This window comes from Protopterus annectens, chromosome 14.part0 (assembly GCF_019279795.1).
Source record: "Protopterus annectens isolate FY-2018-M chromosome 14.part0, PAN1.0, whole genome shotgun sequence".
Taxonomy (NCBI): Eukaryota; Metazoa; Chordata; order Ceratodontiformes; family Protopteridae; genus Protopterus; species Protopterus annectens.
In genome coordinates, this window is record NC_056748.1 from 386,314,556 (window position 1) to 386,339,461 (window position 24,906).

At 35.3% G+C, this 24,906-nt stretch overlaps 1 protein-coding gene across 3 annotated transcripts in view; it reads left to right on the plus strand.

The window, feature by feature from the left end:
• The window catches only part of SORBS1 (sorbin and SH3 domain containing 1), a 4,096,285-nt gene that overhangs the window by 2,221,295 nt on the left and 1,850,084 nt on the right, over window positions 1-24,906 (plus strand). The window contains exon 7 of one of the 3 annotated variants that reach the window (XM_044056121.1): window positions 12,017-12,098. The exons of the other annotated variants lie outside the window; for them this stretch is intronic. The gene's annotated coding sequence lies outside the window, so the exon portion shown is untranslated. The remainder of the gene's footprint in view (window positions 1-12,016; window positions 12,099-24,906) is intronic. 3 annotated transcript variants of the gene reach the window in all.

The following is a 24,906-nucleotide window of genomic DNA, read 5'->3' on the forward strand; positions in this document are numbered from 1 at the left end:
TAAAAATAATTTATCAGTGCATGCCCCAGCTGTTTACTGCAAAGTTTTCACAGATAAAAAAAAATTCCAAGGAAGCAACATGATATCATCTCATTAATTACAGCAGTGTTTACTTGTACTATAAATAGGCAAATTAGTGTTCTTGGTATGAGGAATAAATATTCTACCACTTTGTTGTAAATTTACATTGGCAAGCTTAGGTATGTAATAAATTAGAAGCCACAGTGGTGTCAAATACTATTAAGCAAGTAGTTCAGGAAAGTGTCAGAATTGGAGGGGGGGATATAAAGAGGAGTAATTACTTGGTCTTCTGCCAAGAATGCACAGAGTTTGTCTAGATAGGTAGGAGTGTTGTGGGAGCAAAACAGTCTGGGTTGGAGGCAGAGCTGAATTTATGCTAGGATTATAAAGCTCTACAAGGTTTAAATCTAGAAAAAATCTGAATTAAGAATGTCATTATTCAGGTGGTATATATGACACAGGTGTTGCTATCAATGTTAGTAACAGTGAAAGTTTAGGAAAGGTTTTAGCAATACAGGATGCAGATTATTCTGAAAAAAAAAGAAAGAAAGAATTGTTTCACTACATTGGCACAAGAATGCACAGTGACACACAAGATGTAGAGAAAGGCAGCATGTAATCATAGGTTGAAAGGGAATGTTATGTTAATAACCATGTAAAAACTGATGCGAGTGAACAATGAAGTGAAAAGGGTGTTTATCCAGGAGGACCTGCTGGTATCTGGTGTACAAGAAACCTGTGCTGCTACACGTGGATAAGTAATGCACTTTGTACATGAATTGTTATCCTGCTGTTTCTTTAAGTATCACTACAGAGTGATGTATCAGGACAGCTGTGAGCAACAGCTATTTAATCAGAGAAAATACTAAAATCAGATTACAAGATTCCGCAATGAGACATGTATGGCTGATATGCATCATATGCAAGGAGGTTAACGTGCTGTTATGGGATCCTTACAGTTCAGTCATCTGTAGTCAGAAGTTGCTCTGACTATTTCAGGATTACATTGGCTAAATGGGCACAAGGCAGAACATACCATGGACTGGGTAAGAGGTGTCCTTCAGAGGGCATCACTTACCATTAACATACCAGTTTACTGCCTACATGACAGTCAGTCCACCAGAAAGGAAATTAGACCATGTAACTTCAAGTCTCATACCAGATATTCTTCTCTGTCAAATATTTTGTGGTATACCACTGATAATACATTTGTGGTATTACCAAAGTATTCCAAACATCCATGCCTAGTTTTGCTGCATTACCAATTGCTCTTAATTATGAAAGCAAAGCTATGTTTGCCACTGTTGTAACTAAACATCTTGCTAACAACCTTTTCTTGCCTCATTTCTTTGGACTATACCATCTGTCACTGTTTATGCTCAGTTCATCCCTCTTTCTTTGCTCCCCACTTTGCTATCACCCCTTTTGTCATACATTGCAAGTTAAATACAGCATCTCCATAAACTAGCAATGCCTCCTCAGCTGCTTTGCTGTTTGTATTTTTATCTTGTGATTGGTTGCCTGTCCTCATAAAATGGACTTGAAGTGATACCAGTCAAAAGTACTCTTCATACAGTGATCTGAGTTAATGCTTTTAAATATGTTTTTATTTTACAACAAATAAGTTTCATAAGATTTATTTTTGCAATAATTTCTGCAATTCCTCTCTGCAGGAGCTTGAAAGATGACCCAACTTCCAGAGATTTGCCTTCCCATGTCCCCTTCCACTGAGACGTCAGGACATCATTATTATGAGGAACACCTTCTGATGCCTTCTTCAGATATTTCATGTCACAGTCCATGCCTTTTTATGATGTACAAATCATTATTAGTATGGCCTGTTGGTAGAGATTTTAGCAAAGTACCTGTTCCTAGATTATATTCTGCATTGTGTAAATGTCTGATGGTGACTATGATTTTTATGCGTTTCAGAAAAAGAATAATTGCATTGAGTGTGTAAAACAAATCCTATACAAGGATTTTCATAGCCAGTGTCTTTTCTATATTTGCCTGCAGCACATGTATGGCTGTCTATGTTGTTCAAGGTTTACTTCTAGGTCAAAGGGCTAAAGGGCTTCATTTCTTTGGGTCTATGTCACTCAAAGGGAGGCATGTGCCTGGTCATTTGCCACTAGGGGGTCATCTAAGACCTTTAAGGACCTCACCAGAAGAGATGACAGTCTGACAAACACCCAAAGAAGAAAATGAAAAAACGATGACAGTATGAGCAAGTCTGGGACTTCTCCTTGGGTCAAGTAACTCAGGAACTGAAGTGGGACTTTTGCAGCCCCCATCCTTGTTGTAAGTTTTAGCAGCCAAGGCCTCTGGTGCAACCTCTCTGAGGTCAGTTATTCTGTGAGTTTTAGTCATGTCCTTGTGGGCAGGAAATTCTACTACATTAATCATTGATTGCAACTAACTCCCACTGTCTGCTCAGCAAGGGGGAGGGCAGTGTCTGTTTGCTGTTGATCCAAAAGGAGGTTCCTGAAGGCTGAGTTCCTTAGGATCTGCCAGTGAACCAAGGCCTCTGAGTAAACCTCCCACTGAGAAGCCAAGGCCCAAATTTCCAAAGCTGAAGCTGACATCCCATAGCTTGCCTCAGCATAGATCTAGAAGATCTTTATCTGGATCCACTACCCAGGCCTTGTCCAGAGACCTATTCTACCTGTCTTAGGACTTAATGGGCATTCTTAAAACCAAGCAGCCAGCATTAGAAATCCTAGATGTATCAGGGGCTCCTCTGTAGAAAAGGTTTGGTCCTGCCTTAGAAGAAGAGTGATGTATTTCAGATAGAGAGGCAGGTGATGTGGCCTATGTGGATCTGACATCACCCCTTTTTATGAATCAGACACCAAGGACACCCTGTCTTGTCCTTTACCATGAGAGGAGCTCTTATTTCTCATTTGTAGACATCCTTCATTAGATGAAGGAAGAAGTTAAATGAGATTTCAAGGAGTACACTGTGGCCTAGTTGACATACATAACATTCATGGGCTTGCTAGAATATAAGCCAGTTGCTGCCAGGAAGGTGCTTTGATTAGTGCATCACTGGAGCCAGACTCCTTCCACCCGCTCTAAGGAAGCCTAATTAGTTTTATAGGGTCCAGGATCCCACAAGTTACTTTCCAAGACACTTAGCTGATCTAGCAGTGGTGTCAGTGGATTCCAGCAAGGAATAATCTAGAGCTGTATCCCCTAGTCTTGCTAGAGGATCTGCTATGTCAGAGAACCATAGAAAGTATCCTAGTGGTGGTGGTGGAGGAGGAGGGTTTTATTCAAAATTGCTTCTAATGCCTAGAAAGGAAGGTACCTGGAGACTCATTCTAGATCTTTCAACAACAAAATATTTGATACTCCCAGGGTTTAAAATGCATATGCTACAAAGCTTTTTTCTCTTCTCTTCTAATTCACCAAACCATCATGGTCATCTTGGATCTCAAGGTTGCTTGCATCCATATCCCCATTGCAAATGTACACAGAATGTTTCTAAGATTCAAAGCAGGATGGCCTGCTACCAGTTCATCTCTTTGCCCTTTGGCTTGTCTTCTGCACCTATGATCATTACAGAATACTGTGCTACCGTAATTGCCTTTTTGCAGGACCAAGTGGGTTCATAATTTACCCTTATCTGGATGACTGATTGATATAGCCAGACACAGTAATAGAGAGTCAGAAGGCCTTATAATTCACAAAGCCATGTTTTAAGCAGCTGGGTCTCTCCCACAACCTCGCAATGTATTATCTGACCTTTGCAAGAACACACAGAGCAGCAGAAAAGATTCTTGCCTAAAGACAGGGTCCTCTTCCTATCCCAGTTCCTCCAAACCATGTTGGAGAAGAACTCTGTCACATCAATGGAATGGGTTATGTTTATGGACTGCATGCCATTTTGCATCCTGATGTGAACCTGTACCAAGGCTGTGTATGAGGAAACTGTAGTGGTATGTCAGAAAGAGATGTTGACTTCTAGAAAATGAAAGAGTTAACATTATCACCCTTATGCCTTGTATGATAAAATTGAGTTCAGGGTGGAAATACCATGTGCACCTCAGTCTAGACGAACCTTTCAAGTTTGACATGGGGACCCAGAACCTCACCACATAGTCCTCAGATATTGCATGGGTAGCTCATTTCAGGGATCTGGGGATCCATAGGTCGAGAAATAACAGGAGGAACAAACATAAATGTGTAAGAAATAATGGCAGTAACACTAGCACTAAAAACATTTGAAACAGATTTAGACAAGGGGCCCCCTGTACATTCCCACAAACAGCACAAGAGTTTACCTTGTGCACTATAATTTGTTTTCTGAACATTTTCTTAATAGGCTTCCATTGAAAATGAACAAAATGTAAATAAATTACTGTAAGTGGCTTGCTTTTAGCCTTAGATAAAAACAGTAACCCGATAAAGAAACCAGTGTGAAAACACAAACAGTAAGCAGGAGTCAGGATCAAACTCCAGATTTGGAAGTTGTGAAGCAGAACACTAACTCCTCTACCACCATGTCTTCTGATCCTCTTTGCATTGTAGACCTTTTGCTTTATTTATATTGCACCAGAGTGATGCTGCTTTTTCTTCAGTCATACTTGGATGTTTTGGCATGACCTGTTAGGAAAGGTTAACTCTTACGTCAAGAGGTGTCACTATAACAGTGTACAGATTTACTTAACAACAAAGCTGCTTGAATCCATCCTTTTTTTTTCTATAGCTGTTTTAATTCCCTGTGTAGGCTAATGATCATATTACCGTTAATGTGGTATGAGGTTACAATATAAATAATGCTGGCATGGCATGGTTTTACATCTGTTCTTTTCACCACTTCATAACTTTTGTCTCAAGTACATTTTCATTTTGTGAGAACATTTATTAGTCAGTAAGACTGTAATCATACCTATTTTCATTATTTAGAAGACTTTTAATGGGGCTTCCAATATGGCTGCACATTGAGTATTATCAGAGTGGGTACACTTCATTTACGAGCAAGTAATGGTTGCCAGGAAGTTAGACATTTGGAGAAAGTGAAAATCAACTAGAAATGGGAAAGAAAAAGCTTTTTCTGGGAAGAACTATGTAGCTGTCCAGTTCTATTACCAGAGATGGCTTCTAGTAGTTTAGTGGAAAAAATAAATCAAATGCATTTAGAGGTGAAAATAAGTGAAATGCTCCGGGAATACATAAGATGACTGAAAAATAGAAGTAGCTCTTCAGATGCTCTGATAAAACTGCAGAAATCATATGTTGAACTGAAAGCCTGAATGAACATGAGGCTTTTCAAGAAGAGCTTTTTCAGCAAAAGAATAGAGTTAGAAGACACAGCTCACTGAGAAAAACCTGAATTGTTTGTTGTACCAGAGAAGCTAGATGGAATGGACTGCATTAGTTTTTTGAAAGCACAAATAAACAACTGGACTGGCATTCCACAGTAGGATTTGATAACTGAGAGGACATGTTATGTGCATGTTCCAAATTTGGCCATGAGGAAGAAAGTGAGACCTATATTGGTAAAGATGAAATCACACCAGCAGAAAAAGATGCTTCTTTTAAAACTGTGGAAAAGGGGATTTTTTTAAAGCAGTGACACCAGAGTGCTTGTGGAAAATAATTATTTGTAGTATGTTAGGCAGAAGACAAACAAGTTTATACCAGCAATCAGGGTATGTTGAAAGTGTTCCTATTATTTAAGCAAATGTTGTTTCGTCAAACATGTTTACGTGAAATGGCAAAATGCCGAAAGCTTGGAACAGAGATTTTTTTTCCTAGGGGAAAAAAAAATCACTGGGCTGTTTTCAGGACTTTGCCATTTCCTCCACTGTGGTGCGAACTCGGAGTAGGTATATTTAAGTAGGGGGACACAGCCCCCCATGTGGGGGGGGGCAAGCCCCCACTTTATTTTGTGTTTTTTTTTTTTTTTTTTTTTTACGGATCAGCGATTTTTACCCATAGAAAAAAAATCGCTGATCCGTATGTTCAACATTTTGCAATTTCGGAGTGTTTGGGTCGATTATATAGCATTCACAATTTCAAGCGTTCACTAATATAATATAGACCCTGTTGAAAGGCAGGTAAGATTCAAGATACTGTACTCAGCTAACATCAGAATATTTTTCCTGGAGGATCAAAAACAATTTTGTATGAAGAACAGGCTATGGAGGGGAAAAAAATTAATCAATAAAGAGTGAGCCAGTAGGCTAAGGAATTGCAGCAAGGACCTATCGCAATAGGTATACATTATTCACAGACTCTGTTATTTATAGCTCATGATTTTGAATAATTAGCAGGATACAGGGACTTTGAACATGCAAGACATAATCAGACAGTCCTCTGATCATATATAATAATAGTAACTGTTGCTTTATTTCCTAACTTTATCCACAAAGTTTGATTATAGTAAGTACTTTATGAACGAGGTTAGTGAATGACTGAAATTGTAGCATTGATTGTGTATGCATGCCTGCAACTTCATTCATTCAGTACGTAACTTAGCAGTGTAGCATGTAGAAGTAAAAAGTAGGAAAATCTCATGTCTGCTGTTCCCCAAGTTTTGCCTCTTGGATAAGTTAACTTGTGAAAAAGAATAATTTTTGCATGTGCATCTTTGATCATGCAGAAGGCCTAGTATGGCTCAGGAATGCATGCTTAGAAGTTAATAAGGCTAGCTGAAAATTACTCATGGGGCAGATTTAACCTGCAGGTCACCATTTAAATAGCCCTGGCATATGATTACCTTCCAGAATTCAACCCTATATTAAATATAATATTTAGTTTCTTGTCTGCTTGTGTTTGTGATATAGTGCAAGCATCCTGATGAAAACAAAACAAAATATTGTTTTAGCAGGAAATACACCACTAGAACTGATTTCAGTTGTTGTGCTTAGCTCAGTATTAAGGAACACTGAGAAGGAAAGTAATTGCAACTTCTAGAACAGCTTCTTTGGGGAATCAGTAGATTTAATTCTTACCAACCTAGTAGACGAGAAATATGAAAACTGCATTGAGGCTTCTCTCTCATGTGCCTACCGTGCAACACTCCTGAGGTTTTCTGGTTAGTAAAAAGCCTTTTTATATGATAAAGCAGTCTGAGAAGTAGAACTGCTGTAAGCAGAAAGGGGCTACATCTTTATACCCCAATGTTTTTCAGTGAACGGCTCAACAGTAGCAATAGCAAATAAAATCTTGATATCCTCAGTCGGAATACTATTGTTACCTTACCCCACCCATTCATTTAGGAAGCTTTTCAACTTTGTAATCCAACTTGGAAGAGATTTACCACAAGTAAGTGCGTTCCTTAGATTGTTTCAAAAGGCTATGCATCTTTCATGTACTGCATACTTTTATATTGTTTTCTGGCTGCTCTTTATATGTTGCAACTTGCATACCATTATAAGTGGAATTTTTACTTGAACAACCGAAGAAGTTGCATGCCAGTGTTATGTATACAAGACCCTTGTTCCATCTTGTGCCAGTTTCTACTCTGCAGGAGACCACTTTTGGCCTATATAAGGTAGAAACCAGCTAGGGAAAGATAGCTAATAACCCATTGCAAAATGTAGGATTTTATGCCAGTTCCTGAGACTTATGATGCTGGTTATTTCTGATTTGATGTTAAAGTGTTAATGGAAGTATTTTTCTTTCTAAGCATGAACATTTTAATGTCTTGTGTAGTAAATGAAAGCATTAAGACTTATTGGCAATACTCTTTTATATATCTTCCATAAATGCACTTCAGGTGTGTAGTACAATCATTTGCATTATTAAGAACTAGAAATCTTCTGAGTGTAGGATTTACTAGTAACAGCATGGGTTATCATGAGGGTGAAGCTCAAGGAGGGGAAATACCCTTTCAAGAAAATGCTGCTTTCTCACACTCAGATTTATTGCTGTTATGCATTTTATGTGATTTTTTAAAAATAAATCCTGTTGCCCCACCTTGTCTCATTGGTGGTTTGCATTAAGCTGTCACATGAGTGTGCTGTACTGAATCAGCATGGGCCTACTTCACTTTGTCGAAAAACCTATTTGTCGAATACTTTTTTGTCGAACCCTATTTGTTGAAACCTTAATCCACTGAATGTTCTTTTAAGTGAATTTTTTCCCAGGGGGAAAAAACACTTGGCCATCATCTGGAATTTGCCCTTTTCCCCACTGTATTGCAATCTTGGAGTTGGTATATTTAGTTGGAGGGGGGTGGGAGGCACAGCCCCCCACCTGTGTGGGTTTTAAATTTCGTGAATTGTGACACTTGTTTGGTTGGCCAAATTGTGCATCTAGTTGCAAAACATTTTATTTTCAGCAAGATTTTTTGACAAAGTGAACTAGACCCGAATAGGCACACACGATCAGTGGACTGTATCTCATATGTATTTCATGTTTGCTTATGTTTCTGTGTGTAGTCATGTTCTTGTAGTCAGTGGTAAAGTTGTATATTCAGGTGAATAATTTGAGGATAGGTACTTCATGGCAGTGCTTTTTACCACAAAAGAATGTCTAAAATAGTTTTAAAAATGTAAACCTAACCAAGCTAAGTCTCTTGGCATTCTTCAGTCTCTTAAGTAATCAATAAAAACAAACCACAAACTGCTCAAGATAAAAATAATTAGCACTCTTAGAACATATGCACTTTGAGGGAGTTGCTTGTAACCATACTGTTAACTTTATAGAGTATCATACAAGGGTTGCTAGTGGTTCCGAAGGTGTGGCTTTAATCTTCTTTATTTCATTCCTTCATTTTTTTTTTAAACGCCACACCTTTCAAACTATCTAGGTGGCATTAAGAGGCCCCCAGTGCTCTGCTTCAAAACCAACTTGTTTTATGTATCACTTTTATTAGTGGCTTGATTCAAAAGTACACAGTTACCTATGCTTGTTTTTATATTTATTTAATTATGTCACCCAAATGGCCTGTTTGTTATTTTAATCAGTTGCATTTGTGTTTCTGAATACAGTTGTTTTACTTGTTTGTTTTTATATTTATTTAATTATGTCACCCAAATGGCCTGTTTGTTATTTTAATCAGTTGCATTTGTGTTTCTGAATACAGTTGTTTTACTTGTTTGTTTTTATATTTATTTAGATCACTGATTTGATTTATAGCAGTATAGTAAACTGAATTTAAATAGTTGTATAAATTCTTACAGCAGAGTCCCTCTTATCTGGTCTCGCTGGAACCGAACCTTAGGATGGATAAACAAATGTCTAGTTAATCAGAAAAAGCACATAAATGGCATTTATAGGTTATAAATCAGCTGGAATAACATGATTTGTATACGTATGCATTTTTCTAATTAATATGAAGTCTAAAACACAAACTTCTGTCATTATTTAGCCCAGAGAAGGCAGAAGTATTGTTGTTCTCTGTTTTTTTTTTTGCTAGGGCTACGGCAGAAACTTGAGGGTTAGTTAAAGAGGAGGCCAGTCAGAGAAATGCCGGATAAGAAGGAGTCTACTGTGTGTGCAAATGTTTAATTACTTGACATTGATTAATGAAATAGCAATTCAGCAAGAAATAACGCAATCACTTAATTGAATGAATGAGCTTATCCTTCAGCAAAGGTGCAAACGAAAACTACTTTTTCAGGCCTGGTTCTCTGTGTTTAATCTGTTGTGTCATTTACCTTTTTGTAACATTACTATGTTGCCTAAATCACCACCCCTTTTCTTGTCAGATAAAGCCCATGTAGGAGCAGCTATTTCTAGTTCCACTAGACAAAGCATATTTTTGCTAAAGCATTATCTGCTAAATTACTTCTAACACCCTTTATATGTTCTTTAATCCACTCATTAGCTGATGGAAGTTTTAAAGAAATGTTGGCATGGTCTAACAAATCCCAGCAAGGCCAGCCCTGTAGATTATAAAAGAACTACAAGCACTGGTAATTTGTTTTTGCAGTGTAAAATATATTATGAATATTGATGGGGTGGGAGAAGCCCGTGAATGTGGCTGCTTTCAATTTTATAAGTACATTTTATGTAACGGAAGCTTTGTGCATCTAGTTACAAAACATTTTATTTTCAGCTAAGTTTTTCATAGGTAGTCTTTTTCCTCAAATTAGCAATTTGCTTAGCTTAGCCTTGTGCCTTACAAGACACACTAAGGTATACTTATGTTCTGCATTAAACATCTGTTTTGTCTGGTATAGTTGAAATATGTATAAGAACTCTTTACCCTGCTTTGTAGATGAAAAACTAAGTTGCAGTTAACATGGGCCATGTCTGTGAAGGTAAACTGTAATTGATATGACAACCTAATTATTTAACAAAGTTATGCTCCAGCCAACAGTAAGATGCATATGAGGGTTTTGAGGTTTCTCATGTGATCAGTTGCTGAAATAATGACACCTTCTCTTCCTATAGCTGGTATAGATAGTGAATTTTACGTAAACTTCCTGTAGCAAAAGAGATTTAAGGGACCTAACTTAAAGTTGTAACTCCAGATTTGACTTATTTCATCCTCGAACTCCGAAGAGGGCAGTCATCCACTTGAGCATCTTCGTCCCTTCCCTTTGGGGAAACAGTCTGCTAGATGTTCAGTTCTTAGCCGCTCCACAGTTACTGTAGTTGTCCAAAGAGATTTCAAAGCCCATGTTACCATCGCTACAAATGGATGGCCAAGGGCTGGCACTTCCTTTACTTTTCTGTTACCTGTAGGTCATCTCTTGAGGGGTACTTTAATGTGCAGTGTCTTTGATCATTTCTGTATAAAACCAAATTAATTCTCTACTTGCTTCTTCAGCTGCCTTGATAATATGTCTACTGCATTGTAAAGTGCATGTAAAAAACAGCAAATCAAAATGAACGTTCTTTCTTTAGCCACTAGTGTATTTATGGCTTATAAATCACTTTTTAGAAAGCAGTAATTATGACAGCATATCCTCTTCCTTTCATGCCTTTGTGAGGAACAGTTCTGTATTGTTGGAGTCTAGCCAAAATGACTCATTGTTCCCACAGAGGAATGATGACGTGAAAGAGAAAGCTGCACACTAGAATAACTCGCATTGTAAAAAGAATAGCTTAAGCTTATCTCAGTAATGTAGTTTGTCTGTCATAGAAGAAAAGAAGATCAAACAAAGAATTCCTACACTTATGGGATATGTCCCAGCATATGTAAACACAACTTATTTCTATTTATCTGTGTTACTGGGGCAATGAAGTTCTACGTATTGTCATCTTTCACTGGCAGTTACGCACCTGTAGCTCTGTCCGTATTGTTTTCCTGAGCAGTATTTATCTATGGGCACTTCACTCATTTAAGGGGCAATATCCTGCTCCCACAAACAAAAGTTGGCAACATGGACTTAAGGTCTCTGCTTCATGTCAGTCACACATCAGATTTAAACTTACTTTCTCATCCACCACCATCCCTAAAGAATGAGGAGTGTTCCTAATGGAACATTTATGTCTCTTTCTCCTGAATTCGTAATGTTCCAGGTCATTCTAGAATCTACATCAGTGATATAGCAGGTTTTACCTTATGTCTGCAACGGTGAATTATCCTCTGTGACTTCTTGATTGGTAGGTGAAGTCTCTTTCATTTTTGAAGGAGAATATAATAGTAAATATAAGCATATTTTCATGTGCCTCTTAGTAGGGCTGCAGAGTTAAAACAGGCATATTTGTACTCAAGTTGTGCAGGTATGGCAGCTGGAATCAAACATGGTTTTACAAGTTTTTGTTTCAGTACTTGTACTATGCTAAATTGTCTCCAAACTCTGCCCTGTTATGCCTAAAAATAGACGTGTTTTACTTGTTTCACTTTACTTTGTATCTGCAAACAGATGGCTAAATTCCACCCTTCAGTGAAAAAAAAAAAAGTACTGAGGCAAAACAGATTTAAGGTATTGCTGTGCCCTTGCAGGTAATCTCATCATAAACTAAGGTGTGCTTCTGTTGTAAGTGTGGGGGAAAATTCAGCCTGTAATCTTTGAAGTGCGAAATTGCATATTTTTCCCCATATTTCCATTCAGTAATATGGTACTCCGTTTCTTTTGAAAATTAGGTGGTTTGACAAAGAAGAGTGTGGTCAGAATAATCATTTGAAGATCAACATTAGCAGTTTTGGAACAACAGGACCTAGAATGGTAAGAAAAGGACAATTTTTCATAATAAATTACACAGCTGGTATTTTTGTATGAAGATTTAGTAGGATACTGTAGGCTGCTTATTATCTGAAGTATTTTTAACCAGAAATGTAGAGTGGATTTTCTAAATTATAGTTTTGGTATGTTCTTCTTGCAGAGTTATGAACCCTGCAGCTTAAATGTATTTTAAACCTAGGCTAGCAAGAATGAACTGTACATGATTCTCAGACTCGAGGGGGTTTTATTGCTTATTTGTAAAAACAAGCAAACATTTGCAGGTTAACTGATTATTGGTAGTATTGCTAGAAGAGTTTAACACACTGATAAAGTTAAATATCCTGTTTATAATACACAGGCAAGCTTTATAAGTACAGTAAAGATAGAGGGACATAGCTGGGGGGTAGACATAGCTAACCTGCTTCACTGGGAATTACTTTGCACCCTTATTTTATGTTGGCTTTTAACACCTGTGCAGAAATACCTTGGTGTTTATGTTATTGTATGGGTTGCACAGTTTCCCAGTGAAATGCAGCAAATTGCCACCAGAAGATAACAGCAGGGTCACTATGCATGCCAAGCCTATTCCTGTTCAAGTAAATGAGTGGCAGATAGCAGTTCTGAGAGCAGAGTTTGTGGTTGCTATAGGTGAGCAAGGGGTACAAACGTCTCTTTCTACAGATGCTGTAGTGTATGATTTATGCAAGAATAATTGACAGAGTAGGCATTGCTGTGAAATAACAGGGTGCCCAGTTACAAGACATGGGTCTCTCCACTCCTCGAAGATTTGTTGCTTTCCTGTAAAGCTCACATTGGAAGGCATTATTGCCCTTAGAAAATTGCTGCTGTATTTCATTTTGTTATGTATTTTAATTATGATGATTTGATTTTTTTTCTGATTAAAAAAGGACTGCATTGTTTAGTGTCAGTGAAAGTAGTCCTTTTTCAGCATTGTCAGTGGAATGTATGGTTATATTGGTTGATTGGTAAGTAATATCGTGTATGGCTAATTTTATTTTATTATTTTTTAAAAACAATATAATCTCCTTTACACAGTATCTGTGCAGGTGATGCCTACAAGATTCAGTTTTCTTTAACATAGGAGATTGCAATTGGGTCTCTGTTCAAAACTAATTTATATAGTACTTGAGAAAAGAAAGTCAAGAAATTTGACCTTGAGAGTAAACCTCAAGAAATCATTTTTACCATCCATTTTCAGCACAGGCATACACACACTCACACACACACACACACACACACACACACACACACACACACACACACACACACACACACACACACACACACACACGTGCACACTATATAGCTTTTGACAGGAGAAGACCCATTACAGTTCTTTCTAATTCATGGAGCTTTAGCTGCCTCAGTGTATTACTAGTTAAAAAAAAACAAAGAAAAGTGTAGGAGTGACAAGTATGTTACAACTTAGAAAGTTTTGACACACTTTGCTTCTGGTTGTTGTCTGTGTGAGAGTGCTAACTGCACCTTTCATCAGTCAGCAGCTTTAAAATCTATCAGTTACTTCATGCTTCCACACTATTTTCTGTGTGTTTATTTAGAATTGTGAATTGTGTTGCAAGTTTTTGGGCTGTCAGGTTTATCCAGTCCAGGTCTGTGGTGGATGTTATATGGGATGCCAAACAGCTGTACAGATGTAGCTGAAATGTCTCAAGACAGGAAGTGAAAGACAAGATTGTTAGCCTTTTAGTTGTAGATTCCAAACAGTACATTGAACTTCAGCATTGTTGGAGAAACTATATTCTTCACTTTTTTGCCAAAAGGTTCCAAGTGTTAGCACCTCTTGAAATAATTTAATGGTGTTTAAATAGGTTGTTTTTCTTAGCAGTGCAACAGTTCTTCCTTGCTTTTTAGCATCACTGTTACCTCCAAGCCTGTCCAGGGAACATATTGATGGCCATTTGGTCACTGTCTGAAGCCACGTTCTGCAGCAGTCTTTCCCCTTCATGGGCACATTGAGTGATTGCCATACAGCAGCTGGCACAGATTGGTATGCTGTTGCACGAAAGGAATAATGGGAATGGGGCAACAGCACTGACTGGCTTTGATCAAAGTTCAGCAGTGAAGGGTAGGTAGGCCTGGTATACAATGGATCTGACCCAGTCTATTATATTAAAAAAAAAACAAACTTCAAGTTAAAAAATGCACTGAAGATGGAGAGATTAACTTGTCTGTGTGTGTATATATATATATATATATATATATATATATATATATATATATATATATATATATATATAATGAGTGTGTGTGTTTGTAATTGTGCTTGATGTTCAATCCCCATTTCAAGGTAGGAAGGTACCATTTCAATAATTTATGAGAAAAAATATACAGTTACACTCAGCTGTTAAGGTTTAATTTTATGTTTGTTTCCTTGTTCTGAGAAGCAGGAGATATGGTTGCACTTAGCAAGTGAAAAGAAAATGGTAATGAAATTAATTTTTTCCTAGCTCGTATATTTCATGCTGCAATTGGTGGTCTAATTTTTCATACAACAGAGTTCAAACCATAATGTTGAACAATTCTGATTGAAACCTCAACTTGTGAAACTATATCTCTTTCATTCCTTCACTGACTAAAAAATGTGTTTGGGACTAAAGTCTTTACTCTTTACTTCTGAAGTCACATTAACTCTGTATTGTACATAAACATACCATGTTAAAAACTGTTAAATTCATTTGACAGAAGCCACAGGATACGGATACAGTTAACCTGGTTATCATACCAATAAGATGGGTTTTGTTTTACCTTTCATTTTATGTTGCAGGAATCTGGCATACTGTGTCTGTTCATGAGGTGTCTGTCTGTACCATCAAATACCCATTGTCATCTGTTTTACTGATAATCTGCGTACCTTCCCTGCTTGCTCAGCTGATGACCCCTACGTGGTATTTTTCCATTTAATTTAATCCTTATTCTTTGAAAACCCAATTTTTTCAGTTGTAATCTTATGAAGCTGCAGTGTGACCTGTAACTGCTGGTAAACATTTGAACTATCAGGACTTGCTAGAGCAAGTCTCAAAATGAATGGATGAAAAAATAGACCTACATATATTAAGTCTAATATTGTCATTTCTTGGAATATTTCCTTTTCTCAGAAGTTTGGAGATCTCAGAGATGGTATGTAAGGGGGTGTGATTTGATCTTCTGCATTTTCAATCTTTTTTAGTTTTCTGCCTCAGTACTCGGCATTTCAAGTGCCTATATTTCAATAGGAAGCCATGACTACTGTTGTGAAAGTACTTTGAAAATTTTTATTTAAGGTTTGCAATTTTGTATTGTTTCTTTTCTTTTTGCTCTTATGTATTGCAATTTTTTAGCTTAAATTTGTTTTGCTTTGCATTTGCTTTATTTTAATTCCTTGGGAGTTTTAACAGTAATTATTTAGAGCAAGTTAGCAAATATTTCTTTTCTGTTATATTCTCTGACTGCAAAGAGATAAAGTCTAAGTGATGTGTGGATGAACTGAGAAGCAGCATTTATTATTCGAGGTAAACAGAACAAGAAAATGTTTATTCTAAGTTTCTGAACTATCCACCACTTCCCTGTTGTGCTGTTAAACTCAGTGGCTTTTGAGTGGCCCATCTTTTTGTACATTAGGCTTTCAAATATCTTTCCAGTCTTCTCATAGTAGTTCATCCATCCCCAACCCCTTTTTTCCAGTTTTGCACATGGCGTCAGGGTGTCACCCCAACAGTGGCAATCATCTAGAGCCAAGGTTCACACCACCAGGTGGCTAGTCCTGCTGTGGCTGCTCTTCTGTATCACACACACCCCTGGACACACATTCACACCTATGGCCAATTTAGAGTTCTCAGTCCACCTCCAGCATGTCTTTATAGTAACTGATCTAGATCCCACTCAGTTTGGTTTTGTGAAGAGCAGGTCCTGTCTGCTGAACCTAGTAAACATTTTTGAAAAGGTTACAGATGCTATGCGTAACACATATCTTGACTTGACCAAGGATTTTGACACTGTCACCCATACTGCTATTATAGAGAAGATACATTCAGTGTACACCTCTGTGTTGTCGTTTGGATTGCAGACTGCCTATCTATCCAATCCTAAGCAGTGAAAGTTGTAGCTAATAGGCTAACACAGGGATCAGTACTGGGTTCTCTCTTGCTCGGCATTTATTTTGCTGACATCCAAGCCAATAACCTTGAAGTGTGGTTGACCAAGTGGGCTGATGGCTATGAACTAAGCACACTTATCCCCTCATCCACTGGCACTAAACCGCTCCAAAAAGGGTTGAAATAAACATATACAGTGCGTACTGAAACAGTGTCAAACTAAATGCGCAAAAGGAGAGCATAGTAACAAAAGAAAAATAAATATTCTTACCTCATATGTCATAAGTGGTACTCATCTTTAAACAGGTATGGTCACTAAGACCTGTATACTTATTTAGATAACTCATTCTCATTCAGTCATTGCATTTCTACCATGGTCAGGTAATTCTTCTGTGTCCCAGCTAATTTCCAAGGGAATGTATTCAAAATCCAAAGAGGTCATCTTACCACTATAATCTTCCTTTATCAGACCTGTCATCAAATACAGTGCCCCCTTTGGTAGGAGCAAATCCAAGCATATAGCTCAACTAGAAAGCTCTCAATGATTTTTAATCAAAAGTACATAAATAAATAAGTAAATGAAGGCCTTAAATCCATCAGTTATCCCTATATATTAGCATAGCTCTCTTTATAAAGTACCAGTGGCACAACAGGTAACAAATTTCCATTGGTGCTGGAAGACCAAAAAGCTGAGGGTGCTATTCCCACTCCAGGTAACTGGTTTGTTGACACTGAAGTGCAGGATTAGGGAGGTGCTGCACTCTTCAGTGTGTTGTCCTTCAGGCGAGATGTTAAACTGTGATCCCATGTGCTTGAGTTAGTGACAGCTCAGGTGCTCACCTATTGAAAAAGTAGAGGTCCTTAATTTATCGCAACGTAAAAATGTTTTTACATATTTACAAAATGTACATATTTGCAGGCACATATATACTAATTTCTACTTTTTACTATTTACTATTTTTTTCTTATAACATCCTCATTGTTATTTATCCATAATTAACCCCACTCCTTTTTCCCCACAACCATAATCTGATTTTTCACAATATATCTGTCAAAATCCATTTCTCATTAAACAAAAATTTCATTCAGTCTTTCATTGTGAACAACCCATATTACATAAAATAAATTCTTACCTACTCTTTAGACATATTGTTTTTCATTCTTATCTATATTGTTTGTCATTAATATTCTCATGTTTATTCTTCACACAACTTTTTCCAGTGTTTCAGCACTCATTTACATTTCAAAAAAAAAAAAAACATGGTATGTCTCTTCCTCCTCAGAAAATAAACACACTCTGCTTTCTTTTTATATGGCATGTCCTCCTTTACTGGTAATTCAATAATTCAATTTATTACCAATATCCATAGGAAATCCTGACACTACTATCTTGGTACACCATTTTCCTTACTTTAATAGGCTTTAATCACTTCTTTTTCAGGTCATTGTTTTCCCACAGATTTAGGTAATAATATTGTTTTATCACATTATTATAGTATTTCCTTCTATTTTTCTCTATATTGTCTGTTTTTATTTTCCAGGTTGGTATTTTTTATTGATAATGTTTAATTTCTTCATTCAAATACACTTTTTATATTTTTAATATTTTCATCTCCTCCCAGAAATGTTTTGCACTTGAATTTTAACATTTTCAGAATTAAATTCTCATTTTTTTTCCTTTACCCGCTTTAATACTCTATAAAAATTTAAAGATGTAGAGTAAACAACTTGAGTAGGGGTCCTTTATTATATATAAATATATATATATATATATATATATATATATATATATATATATATATATATATAAATAATATATATATATATATATATATATATACATAGATATAGGCATATGTGTGCGCATGTGTAGTATGTATGTGTGTGTCTGTATGTGTGTATATATATATATATATATATATATATATATATATATATATATATATTTATATATGTATATATATATATATATATATATATATACACACATGCATACATATATTAACTTTATTTACAAAAATACAAAATAAATTATGAATGTATTTACATGTTTACAGTAATGAAAAATAGAAATACCTCCTAACAGAATAGCCAGTCTCATATATATCGATCCCCACTCCTTTTTCCACAACCACTTTTTAATTTTTTTCAATATATTTAAAAAAAAAAACAATTACCATTAAACATAATTTCTTTTAATCTTAGATTCCAGATAATCAAAATAATACAAAACATCTTCTTGTCTAACTTTTTAACATATTTTTTATCTAAACCATCATAAAATCCATATTCAACCATATTTATATTCAGTTGTTTAAAATCTTGAATTTTGTTTAAAATTTTCTTTCCTATTACTACTTCCCGTAACTTTTTAACTGTCTTACAGTTTAGAAAAATATGGTCTGTGAATTTTAATTCTTTACAATAAAGACATATTCTTTCTTCTGTTTTATTTGGCATATTTGCTTTCACCAATAGCTTATTAATTTGTAAATCTCCACAAAAGATCTTGGCACACCTTATTTTTCGTATACCAAACATATCTTAACTTTATAGCTCTGATTTATTTCAGTTGTTAAACTACTCCATGGATTAACATAATAACATTCTGTCATCATATTTTTATATCATATATTCCTGTTATTTTCAACTTTATCTATATTTAATTTCCACAGTTTTTTTCCTTACAACTTTTTATTTTTTCATTCTTCCACTTTTTCTCTTTTATTCGATCTTATTAAATCCCATACATTATTATACTTTTCCTTAAACAATTTTCTTATATAAACACACTCCTCTCCATTAATACAATCCAACACTCTAAATTCAAGTATGCACCATAAACTACTAGATTTAATAATCCCAAGCATCCTGCATCCCTGTCTAGCTACAGTACTCCTCTCTTCAATGGGTTCAACCTAGAACCCCAAATAAATTTAAATGTTAATTCAATAATCTGTTTTTCCTATTTCTTTAGATATCATATGCATGCTCCCCATAAAGGCAATTCCCCACCCATACTGAGTTAATTAAGTGGACTTTTTTATTGTAAGATAATCTATATTTACTCCATTTAATACTCAACTCTCTCAGTTCCTGTAACATTTTTATGCATTGCTCCTTAACAACTTTGATAGGTCCAAAAGTAATTCCTAATGCCAAAATTCTACCAATCCCAAAATTAAGGTCCTTTAGTATGTCTTCAAGTCCAAATCATTTACTTCTGTTACTCTTTAAACACATTCCCAAACTTTACAAACAATCATTTGTTCTAACGATTATTTGTTCCATCATTTTATTATTCATGGTTACTAGAATCATATCATCTGCATATGACAGAATAACTGGATATTCAAAACCTTCATTTTTATAAACCTTGCCTCTATCATATCTTTGTTTATTCTAGACACTATACAATTCATAACTATAGCAAATAAAACACTACTCATAGGACATCCTTGTTTCAGTCCTCTAGTCATCTTTATTTCCTCACTTAACCAACCGTTTACCAGTACGTTAATATTAGCTGTTCTTATATACTCACAGAATTGCTTTCTGTATTTTTCTACTTATATTATATATTTTCAAAATCCTCCATAATACTTTCTGATTTATTGTATTGAAAGTCTTATTTATATCTCCTCTCAAAATTTTCCGTTTGGTTCCTTGCCTTATATTGTCCACTATTTCCATATTATTAATTTCTCATGATATCCTCTCCCTTTAATTCCATAGATAACATCTTTAACACCTTATTTATCTTATATTTTCTATTTGTATTTGTAAAATCTCCTACATATCTTGTAATCTGTATTATTTAAAACCACTTCTGTCCAATTAATCTCCCTCCTTTTTCCTATTGGACATATAAATTTCATTACTCTTTCACATATTTGCATGCAACAAATACCATGTTGTAACCACTCATTCAATGCACATATAAATATTTCTTTTTGCCAAGAATCCATATTCTTATACATTAGATATCCTAGCACGTCAGGACCAGCCACTAAATCAATATTAACTTTCTTCACTATCAAATCCAACTCTGTCAAATAGTAATCTGTGTATCTATATCTTCATTTATACTTTCATTAAACATCTTTATTTATCTTTGACTTGTGTTTTCTGTCTTTTTTAACAAACTGCACTATAATATTCATACTTTCAGATTGTTTTATTTATTTATTTTTTTTGCCACCAAGTATTTCTTATCTCTCAATTCTCTAATTATACCTCTACATTTAATAACCTTCTTAGCCAAATGTGGTGAAATTAATACGTAGTTTTTACCTTGAGCAAAATACCTTTGTTTTTACAATAATCCTTTTTATTTTCTCTTTATTCTTTTTATATATTTGTTTCTTTTAAATAACAAAATTTTCATTTATTTCCAAAAACTCTAATGCATTATCCTGTTGTGATAAACTGAGATGCTGCCAGCCCAGCTAGCTGGAATTTTGTAAATAATTATATGTCACTTGAAAATATTAATATGATTTATACATTTAAATGCGACCCTGCCAGCCCAGCTAGATAGAATTTTGTAAATAATTCTATGTCATTTGTGAATAGTAATATGATTTGTATGCTTGCCTTAAAAATGTAAGAAAACTGTATGTTCTATTCTGAGCTTCAGGATTGTAACCACAGTGAACCCTACAGGAAAAGAGCAGAAATGTGTAGAAACTATATGCCAATGCAAATGTATGGTTTCATAGAAAAAGTTGGAATATACAGAGTTAACTTGCAAAACTCTAAGGAAAATAAGGTGATAAGTAAAGAGTTTTACGATGTGTTATAAAGTTAGTTTATCTCAGCTAAGGGACAGGATGTTTAGGCTAGGGTCTTCTTTCTATTGTCTGGAAACAGAGATAATTATAGGTTTCCAAGGTAATTGTTTTACAACTTTCAGTTTTAGACACGTTTTTAAGAAAGAATTGTTAGCTTCTGAGAAATAAGTATTGTTAACAGAGTCATGTTAAAATTTAAGTTCCTGCTAGCCTGGGAAACTTAGGCAGAGGTGTCAAATAATTATGTAATCTGAGATTATTCAGAAGTAATGTGTATTATTAACTTAAGAACTATCTGAGAGAGAAAGTCAGTGCGTTTTGTATCTTGTTCTGGACCTAACAATTCACCAGCACTTGCCTTGCTCTGTAAGTAAGTTATTTAGAACATAGTTTCTTTTAGAGATAGATAGGAATATAGCAAGATTAGTGTAGATATTTTCTATAGTTATGTGAGACTGTCCTACAATGTTGTTGTAAAGTATTTCCTGTGATTCTGAACTCTATTGTCACTGTGCTGAGTTAATGAATATTGTCTTGTGGTTTCATTATTTATTATTAAATATATTTAAACATTTTAATTGTGGCTGGCTTGCTTACAGATATTTAAGCTCTGAGAGTACTTGCATGCATTTGGTAAAATGGTACAGGCCACTCTGGAATAGCCTTGGTTTGGTTACACTTACTATTTGGATAATAGTAATTATACACACTAAGATTGGGCACCCTTTGGTAGGGGCCTTTATAGTTGCTGATAAGTAGTGGTTGGTGTTAGTTATAACTACCGTATAGTCAAGGCAGAAGGGGGCATAGCTAGTGAACCTATGCCAGCCTTCCCCAGGAGTGTCTCTGAGTTTGTATATAAATCAGATCTCAAAGTATTTTGTCAGCTACTTGGGCAGGGACACAAAGCACTGGTTGGACAGAGAGGGTGCTGGAGATTTTAGCTTGACCACTGAGATCTGAACCCTTAGCTGTGCCAGTGGGGAGTCTTATTAGGAATCTGGAGAGAGAGGGAGAAACCAGTCCCAGACTGACTAAGATCTCTGTCCACTCTTAAGGGAAATTGTACTTTACTGTGTGTGTACTGTTCATCTTCCCAATGTGCACATGCCTCACTGGTGTTAATGGCGAAGATTGAGGCCCCTTGATTAATGGGCCAGTGCATGGGAATCACACCTGTAATGCCACATATTCCTGTTTTTCTTTTGGTCTTAATACATTCTCCCATTTTAAATAATCTAAGTAATATTTTTCTTTAAATATTCACCACCTTTTTGTTCAATTTGAATAACAATCTCTCATCATTAAATGTTCCTTCCACAATTGTATTATATTTTCCTTACATTTTTCATATCAACTAATCTGATTAATCCTTTTAATCCCTTTCTCATTTTTTATATATTCACTATCCTCTTCAGTTTCTATCTACATAGCCATATTATCTGAAAACATTGTCTGAACTTCCTCTTCTATCTTAAACTTTGTACTATGAGAAACTACAAAGTAATTGATCTCTGATCTGTTATATCCTCTTCTATATGTATATATATTTGAATTCCATAACCTTAAGCCTCCACACCTCATAATTTCTTTCATAACCTTTTTATCCGTTTTGTCAATCCTTTTTATTTTCCTTAGATCAGAATTAAAATTTCCTATTATAATATTCATATTGACTATTATATAATCAAATATTTCTTTAAATAACTGTTCCCTTTCCTTATATGTTATGTGTGCATATATTGCAATAATCCTATAAACTTTCCTTTCCCATATAAAATCTCCTACAATTAGCCTTCTCAATCTAAGGTAACATCTAATAGAGAAATACCTGTATTATATAGTACTGCAACACCTGAGCAAGTTTCATTTTAAATTCCATATTATACCCTGTCCACCAGTTCTCTGTTTGTACTCTCTCATCTTTTGTTAACCTCTCTAACATCTTCTAATACAATTATGTCTACTTTCCAATTATTACCCATTCCAAAATACCAATTCTCCTAAGCAAACTTTTAATATTATTAACATTAACTGATAATATTCTAAGATGATTTGCCTCTCTTCTTCTTAATCCAAAAGAAATAGTTTTATTACTCTACCAATTTCCTTTTTTAACTTTCATATTCAAATCCTGTACCTTCCTTTTTCTTTTACCCTCTTTCCTGTAGATTTTTTTTTATAAATTTCCATTCAATTTCTTTATCATCACTTGCATCTGATTCTAATTCAGGCTCATCTTCTTTTAATATATTCACTTCTATATCTCAAATGTCCTTTCTACATCTTTTTTATTTCTATCATGTACTTTTAATTCCTTACTTTCATATTAATTTTTCTTTTCTTCATTAAGTTCATTATCACCCAGTTCCCTTAAATTTTCTACAGTTTCACATTTGTTACTATTGTATTTTCTAGGACTATTTCCAAAAACACCACACATGTAACATTTTTGTTACAGTATCCCACAAAATGTCTCTCCTTCCCACAAAAAAAGCATGTTTTGGTTGACCCCAGTATCGAACTACTACTCTGTTTCCATGCGCATTTATCATGTTTGGAATAACATTGCATTCCCAAGCCCCAATCCATAAAACTATATTATCATAAATTTTTACAATACTTTTTCACTTCAAAACAATATTTTAACAAAAAGTATTTTACAGACTCTTTTATCACTTTTTGTATGGAATTGTATATTTACTTCCTTTTAAGTCTCTCGAAAAATGCTTGAATCACATATTTATTGCAAGAAAACATGTCTTTTGTTCTTTCAAATCTTCCCAAAAAAGTCTCTAAACTCGTAGCTGTTTCAAAAAATAAGTCAAATATGTCTCATTGTCAATCAAAATAAAAGCTCTTACCTCTTGAGCTTTTGTATCCTAAGATACAGCAGCTGTATCCCAAATCTCATACCTGTCCAATAGTTTTACTTCTTTGCCCTGTATACGTACTACAGACTTTTACTTCTTTGCACTTTCTTCTTCTTTTCTTTCTCTTCAGTTTTACACTTCTCATAATGTGTGCAAATGAAATCTTCTGTATGCTGCTTTCCTTTTCCTCTCTAATTTGCTCTATCCCCTCTTCCCACGACAGTTCATTCTCGCACTCTGGACCTTTTTCACTAATTAACTGTTGCAATAAAGCACTCCACAACCCTCCCTACTGGAGGGTTGTAGCTGCAATCTCCTCCAATTGCCACTCCTCCACTTCTGATGATTCAAACATTTTAGCTTGAACCAGTTTCTCCGAATTGGGATATAAACCCAATATCCAATTCTTCTCTTCACTGACATTTGTCTCAACCACTGAAACACTCTCCTCCATGCTTTGCAACACTCTTCCAGCCACCACTGTACCAGAAATGGAGTGTATGCACGTAAATGCTTGTAGGCCATTCAGACCATAGCAGTTGTAACAGATGGGGAAATACCACTTCAGGCCCCCATTGAAAAGAGACCACTAGCCTGGAAGGACTAACCCAGATAACAAAATGACAAATAAATAAAATATAAATAAACTTGGATCACCTTGGAGCAGTCAGTAGACTACATTGTTTTACTTTTCAAACTACATGAGACACTATATCCTATTTGTGTTCATATTTTTTCAAAAAATTACTTGTTCTACAAGTCCCAGTGCTAAGGAACTAAATGTACACCTACAAATAAACAAGACTTGCTGGTGGAATAGATTGCCAAGTCGATATATTTCCATACTGTGTTATAAATTTACAGTACAGGTCAAGTGAAGTATTACTTTGCCTGTAAGGCTAGTTTTAATGATTGGAATGGTATTCATAAACCAGGGATGTCATGTACAGCCCTACCTGATTTAGGAGTAAGGCACTATTAAGATTATGAAGGGTAGCAAAATCATTTAAGCTTGTCTGCTTAAAGGAGTATA